The following is an 8,052-nucleotide window of genomic DNA, read 5'->3' as shown; positions in this document are numbered from 1 at the left end:
CTCCAAACCAATTGACTCCCTGTGGATAAGCGGTAAGTTTATGGAGTTACAAGGCTACAACTGAGGATCGATTCCACACTGCAGACAGAGCACAGATAGTCTATTGTGTAGGTTTACGATAAAATAACAAGAACCAAAGTCATTTTTTAAATAAATCGTTTCTTTTTACTTCAGTGACTACGATGTGACAATGCATACTCATTTTTATTCGAAAGGTGAGCTTCTAATGTCTCAATATTTTTCTACGTAAAAAAAATAAGAATTAAACATTAACGAATTATTGTCATATCGATTTTTAAAAAGGTACTTTGATAGTATGTGTCATGGCAAATTATTGAGCATTCAACAATATTATATGCCAGAACTGTACTCTTAAATAAAGACAACTTTTTTTTTTACTTGCACTTTATTCTAGATTCAAGTGTTGATGACGTCCTGAACTCCGAGTGATGCATCTGGTTATATGCATACGTGACATCATCGTTACTACTTTTTTTCTTACAGAACCGCTAACGTGAAACCCATTTTCTTGAATAAAGCCCATGCTTGGTCTGAATCCTTGAAAGAAGAGTGTTAGTGATCTTAAAGACATTTCGAATAACAGATATGGAAAAAAAGAAACGTCGTAGTTCTTTGCGTTAAAAGGTATTTAATGTACGTCTAATCAAAATGTGATTTCTCAAGAGAGAGAGAGAGAAATATGAGTATCTTGCATATCATTCTCAATCTTTTTTATTTACTTTCTTCAGCAGAAAACTCACTCGAATGTGACGATATTCAAGCTTTTTATTTTGTCCAAACATACATTAAGATACTAGTTGAAAAATTTGGAAAAAAATGAAGTTTTAAAAGAAAGAAAATATTCAAACTGTTCAGACTTAAAGTAATTAAAAAACAGGTGTGTACAGTTATTTGACTTTATGTTAGTAGGTTATCATTCCGAAAATGAAGATAATGTAAATCGTGTTATATGTAGTTAGTTCTTTACGTTGTATTGGATAATTTATTCGTGGATAAATTCTTCAAAAGTAATACAAAATGAGACACAGAAGGCGAGCTACATTGTTTAACAATATAATAATCTCCACCAGCAGTACTTACAACAAACGTAGAATTATATAAATGAGACACTGAAGGCGAGCTACATTGTTTAACAATGTAATAATCTCCTCCAGCAGTGCTTACAACAAACGTAGAATTATATTTTGAAAGTTGCGTTTTGTTTTTAAGCATAAAACAACATAACAATGGACTATATGTGCTCTAACTACAGCAGGTATCGATACCCGATTGTTTGCATTTTAAGCCCTCAGACTGAGCTGTCGGGGTGGGGTTCAAATCAATGCTGATATAATTCAACTAACTTCTGTATATGGTACTGCACGGAGTACAATAGCTAGATCAATCCTTAGACTATTATAGAACATGATTTCTTTAATGTGTCTATCATGCTCTTCCGATTAATAATCTTATAAAGTGAAGTGGATTGTAAAAGTTAGCTACGGTCCAATCTTTCCTGAAGCAGTAAGTCTTCTTATGTTTTCTACTTATGGTTAACTTCAAGAAGATAATGTATTTTATACTCTCTCGATATAATTTTAATAAAGGCATATGACTTGCCAAACATTAGTTTTAGAAAAAAACTTTTCCTCGCCTTATAGTATAATATCCGAGTCAACTTATGAATTTTACAGTGTGAAATTCTTCCTTAATACAAGTTAATTCACAGTAAAGTAACAATAAGATATTACTAAAGTTTATATTTATCTATACTATTGGAGCGCACACTTTTTTATAACTATGAAGAAAGAAAGTTAACTTCTATTCTAACGTTTTTATCCTTTTTTTCTTTCTTTCTCTAGTTTTATTAAGTATGTTTTAGTAAATGAATATTAAAAGTATTTCCGGAATTTAGAATACTTTTTATGCCCAAAAGTTACAATTCAGGATTACCAAACCTCTTTTTAAAGACGATTTAGTGAAAGAAGAAAACCTCGATCCCTGTGTATACGAAAGGAAAAAAAAATAGGGATTGTCAGATAGTATAATAATTGGATTGATTAAGAGGTAAAGGAACTGACAAACAAGAGCTTAAATGGGTCAAATGGATAAGGAGACAAGTTTAAGTGTGAATAGACGAAGAAAAACTATCATACAATTAGCCAAGCACTACAAATTGCATCAGAATAGACGATTGAAATAGTATACTGCTGTAAGCTTCATACATAAATAGATGAACGTATGGACGAAGGTACTAACTAAAGGAGAACCAAATGTATGGATTAACGAACATCTCTGTGAAGTGTTTAACTTGCTAGTGAATAGAGAGAGAAGCTGTTGGGAAAATGGGCGAAGAGACGAATACATAGACCGAGAACTGAGAATTCAAGAGACAGACATGAATGAATGACTACAAACTGATATGTGGAAGAGTTAACTCATCATAATAGGACGCATGGGTAAACTGACAAATAAAATGGTCGCATCTGTGGTCATTGTACGAACGACCAAATGTAGAAATTTGGATTAATTAAAGAATAGACAGAAATATATGAGATGTATGATGCCATTCTACTAAATATAATACTTATTGACAGTCGAATAATCTAAAAAATTTGCTTAGGTAAGCACATTGTTCTCATTTAATAGTGTTTATCGGATAATCTGAAACTCTTTTCAACACTAAATTAACCAGAATTTCGCAACATTTATTTATTAGATTAAAAATACACCAAAGTTCAAATGTTTTACTCGTGCATTTGTGAACAGATAAATGTCTAGCTAGAAAGCAGTTTGATGAACAAATAACGTCGCTCAATAAAACGTAAGATGAACGTTTGATTGAACTGGTAGATTCTTATGTATCATTAATATACACACGTTTAAATGATTTTGCTAAATAATACACACATATATTATATTTACTTCTTTTTCTTTTGACTAAGGGATCCGAAACCAAAGATTTGTTGGTTTGACGAAAATACACATTTTGTGTTTTGTCAAGAACAAATGTTTATTCTTTAAATTCCAAAACATAGCCCACTAGCCCTTGCTAACTTCTACACGATTATGGTCTATATCAGGTTGTAAAAAGAAAGTATAAGTCCAAGAATCATAAGAACAAATAGATTTTAAGTTGAATAAAGAATATTATACGTTATTTTTGTAGTTGTTTTCTTTAAACATATGTTATAATGCATGAAAAATGTATTAATTCAATTTCTTCTTACATTCATCGCTTTTTTTTTTTATCAAGACTGTGAATGCTAAAATCACACAATATAATTTCGAGTGTCCTTACATATATATACGTTTACACATATGTAGTTGAAATTACCTTTTTCAGGATACTTGTTTGTTTCTTTTAGTCTAAAGCCACACATTGGACTAACTGCGCTCTGTCTACCGTGAAGAATCAAACTTCGAACTTTAGCATTGTTAGTCCGTACTACTGCCCTATCAGGAGACTAAAGAAGATGCAATTAAAGTTTGACCAAATGGTGACCATTGTATCATAATTAGGAAATAGAACATTCTTAAACTTCAAGAACATGCATTAATCATCCAAAAAACTAGCCTGGTTTGATTATTGCTGGAACTAACAAAACTTTCTGAAGGTCTATTTAAAGAGTATTTTGTGTTAAACAAATACAATGCAAATAAAGCAAACTAATTCTTAGATTAGCGGTGAAACAAAAATGTAAACAAAGTGATCACAAATTCCCCCCAAGAACTGACTTATCCACTAATTAAGAGGGTTTTCGGACATTTAAAAGTCGTTTCAAGTAAATCTTCCATTTCCAGTTCCTTTCTTTAATGTGACTGATGTTCTGAATGAAGTGCATACTGTATGGATTTTCTACATATTTTGCAATTTTTTTTATTAAGCCTCATAATTTTAACCATGAACAGTAATGATATAATAAGAGTACGTATATTAAGATGTTCTAAAACTAAGTATACAGTTTTTCATTGTTAACTCAATGAGATCCCGATAATTTCAAATGATTTGTCTCTTAAAGGAAAGTCTTGGGAAAATGTAAAGATATATATATATATATCAAAAATTCAAGCGAACCTGAGACCAACTTGTCTCAAAATAATCCGGAAGTCCAATGAAACATGGAAAACCTTTACGAGAGTGTTTGAAAATTAAACAAGGATATAATTAACAGACATACATGCACTAATATTATAACAAAGATCATTTGCACACGATTCTTTTTTCACACAATGTAGAGAGCGAAATAATCAGTAACAGAAACGAAACATTAAGTGTATTTCTTTGTATTATATAAAAACCTTTCTGCTCTTTTATAGCGAAAAGAATGACTATTTAAGTGTAAGAGTCTATTTAACGTAATCTTTAAACATTTATCCAGTAGATCGTTGCCCATTTTACGGTGTTGTTTTTAAGTACTGGATTTGCAAGAAATGGTTTAAACAATTAAATTAATCGGAGTTTGAAAGAAAAAAGTAGAGTGTGTAACATTAATACAGTTTGGTTTACTCCTCTTAGCAGTAATAAATTGTGATGGGAGATATATTTGTCTACGTTGGATATTAAATCTCAAACGAATGATGAGCTGATAAGTTCAACATCGACCAGTATCGGATCTCATCGACCCAGTTAGATCGAACATTCCCAGTTATGGAACATTCTACAGTGATATTGGGGCAAAACGTATTAAAATGAAAAAGGTTTTGGGGCTTTTTCCGATTAAAATACCTTTTCTAGTGAGTTATCACATTATCATTGAAATGTTTTGTTAGCAGTGTATTTATGTTTGTATTTATAATGGAATGAACATATAGCCTTGCTATTTGCAGACATTTCTGTAAACCTTAGTGATGCAGGGCGAGTAGCCTCCCTTGGTTTTAGTTTTGTAAAATTATATTCTCAAAAATTCTCTCCGAGAATACAGCAGCAACTTCAAATAGTTTGCAAAAAATGACTTGAACATTTAAAATTTCATATTTTTTCATCGGAGTCTAAAATACAAGTAGAATATGTGAAACTAACAGACAAGTTTATTAATTTTCGACTTACGTGTATGTTTCAGGTTATCAACGTATTCCTTACAACAGTCATTGTTCAACAACACACGAGTAACCCCAGATTTTAGCGTTATAAGTCAGTAAACTTACAGTTGTTCCACCGGGGGACACACGAGTAATGAAAGATTCATACGTCTAAATGAAACTAATGAGAACTAGTTTGAGATTATTCACTAGAAACATTAAAATTTTAACCTTCAGTAAATGTTTGTTAAAACAGGTATATATGTATTTATTCAATTCTTGATGTTATTCTGAAGAATTTACCCCCCCCCCCTATCACGATTAGATTTAATTTTGACTTGGTTAGTAGATTATTTTACAATTTACACTGATAATATTTGATTGCCTTTCATAAATAATTGTATGCGGTTTATGGTTTTTTAAATTATATGCTTCCCTGCTGTACTTGATGATCATTTGAATTACCATATACGTGTAAAAGATCAAGGGCACGCAACCGTAAGTTTACCAGACACCAAACTACTTTACGAGTTTTACATTTGTTTACTCATACTTATACAACTTGTCAGAAGCCATCGTCAATTTAGATCAACCAGTGGGTCAGCGGAAAGTTTACGCTAAAATCTTGTGTTTGATTCTCCGTGGAGAAAACGCAGATAGCCCATTATATAGCTTTGTGCTAAAACAAACAAATAATCGTCAATTTAGTAATCTGTTTATTAAAAAAAAACTTCGTGAGTAAAATACACTACTTAATATTTGTGTTTTAATAGTTTTTATGTCATTTTAATAAACAGAGACATTAAAAAGAGCAAAATATAAATTTTCCCTGTAAAAATAATTTAAACGCCATCATCTTCCATAAATGTGTTATATTTTCATATTCACTATTTTTTTTTCTCAAATTTACTCATGAAATCTAAAACAAAATTATTAGTGTGATGCCTTTGTTCAGGTATTGTCCTTATATGTTGGTTCATAAAAAAAACGTCTTCAGATTTGTGAAGCATTTTTTTGCAAATGTTCATAAATCTACGTATTTATTGAAACGTATGGATGTTTTCACTCTAAAACCAGGGTAAAATATATTTTGGTGTCTCAGATCTTTTTTTGACCATCTCTTTACTCTCCGGTTTTTGTTTTTCAATCTTGATTTAGTTTGAGCCATTTGTATATATATTGCATATATCCATTGCTTTTTGTTCGTTTACTAAGCGCAAAGTCACACCAATGGCTATCTGTGCTCTGCATAGTTAAACAGTAATTTATTAGTCATTCAGCTCTAAATTCTACGAAGTTGGATAACAGTTATGAGACTTTCTTTAACACAATTTTAAATAAAGCCTGTTCCTATTCAGTATTAGTATCTGGAGGAATATTCGTACAAAAATAAATTGTATATGTATTTTAGTGACTTAAGCACAGTGTTTAAAAATGACATTGCTATTGACACTACCATTAACTAGTACTTTGCATTCTAAGTGTTAGTACTTTAGATCAATTTTAATTTTCAGTTGTTGGGAACAAAAGACAAAGAAGTATGAACTTGGTTTAAATCTCACTCAGAAGTTAGTTTAAGGTGTGTGTGACGAAGAAGTTTGTGTAAAAGTAAGTTCACAGTGCTGTATTTTTCTGTTTATCTTATCACAAAAAATGAGTACAAGCTTATTTCTTATACCGATTTTTTGTATATGTTTATTTACACAGTCATGTGATTCCCTGTCTCACATATCATTATTACACAGGATTATATCCTATTCTTTTGACTGCCACTTTATTTTGATTATTAACATACAGTTAATTTTTCTCGTTTGGCCAATTAATATATATTTGTATAAAAAATAAGGTTGTGTTGCACAATATTGAAACATCTTAAACGAATTCTCCTTCAAACAATAACAAACGTTTTCATCTTATATGCATTTATTAACTCTTTAATTCTCAAGGCTTAGTTACTTACTTACAGAAGTACTCCCTTCAAATCCTGGAATCAGGCTTATTGCAGTTCTAGAAGTCACGAGGTAATATGCTGGTAATGATAACATAACGTTTTGGAACAACATGAGACCTATTGGTCCATCTCAGCTGTTCCATCTTCTAAACTAAACTAAACTAAACTAAACTAAAACTATTAATTAATAAATTATCATTCATATACTTATCAAGCTTTCTCTTAGACTCACTTAAATTTATTTATTCTACAACATCCGAAGACAACCCCTTCCAAAAGCCAACCACCCTGTTAGAAAAATAAAACTTTTTTAGCTGAAGATGACTCCTACCCTGCCAAAATTTATATGTGTCCCCTAATTCTACTATTCTCATTGTTAAGTATGAAAAAAGATGATGCATCAACACCATCAATTCTTTTTACAATCTTAAACACCTCAATGAGATCTCTCCCTCACGCCTATTTTTTTCAAGAGAAAACAATTTGAGAGATTTCAACTTCTCGTATGCCAACCCCTCCATCCCAGACACCATTCTAGTAACCCTTCTCTGAACCCTTTCGAGCAATTCAATGTCTTTCCTAGGGTAAGGAACCTAAGACTGAACACAGTATTCCAAATGTGGTTTAATCAGTGACCTAAACAATGAAATTATAACCTCTTTAGACTTGTATTCAATATTTCTGTAGATTCAACCTAAAATACTATTTGCCCTACCTCTAGCATCAGCACATTGTCTGGATGGCTTTAGAGACTGATCAACTATTGCGTTATGATCCCTTTCTTTCATGACACTGTTAAGGTTAATCCCATCCAAAGTATACTTATAATTCAAATTATGATACCCCCACATGCATCATTTTGCATTTATTACATTTAAAACCCATTTGACATTTATTTGTCCAACTCTCTAAATGATCTAAATCCTTTTGAAAATCAATAGCATCTTCTTCACAGCTAGCAACATCCAAGAACTTAATATCATCTGCAAATGTAAATAATTTATTGACCATTTCTTCATCTATATCATTGATGTAAGTCAAGAACAAAGGTCCTAAGACTGAGCCCCGATGTACCCCAC

This window comes from Limulus polyphemus, unplaced genomic scaffold (assembly GCF_000517525.1).
Source record: "Limulus polyphemus unplaced genomic scaffold, Limulus_polyphemus-2.1.2 Scaffold112, whole genome shotgun sequence".
Lineage (NCBI taxonomy): Eukaryota > Metazoa > Arthropoda > Merostomata > Xiphosura > Limulidae > Limulus > Limulus polyphemus.
The sequence above is the reverse complement of the archived record's forward strand: the minus strand, read 5'-3'. Positions refer to the sequence as shown.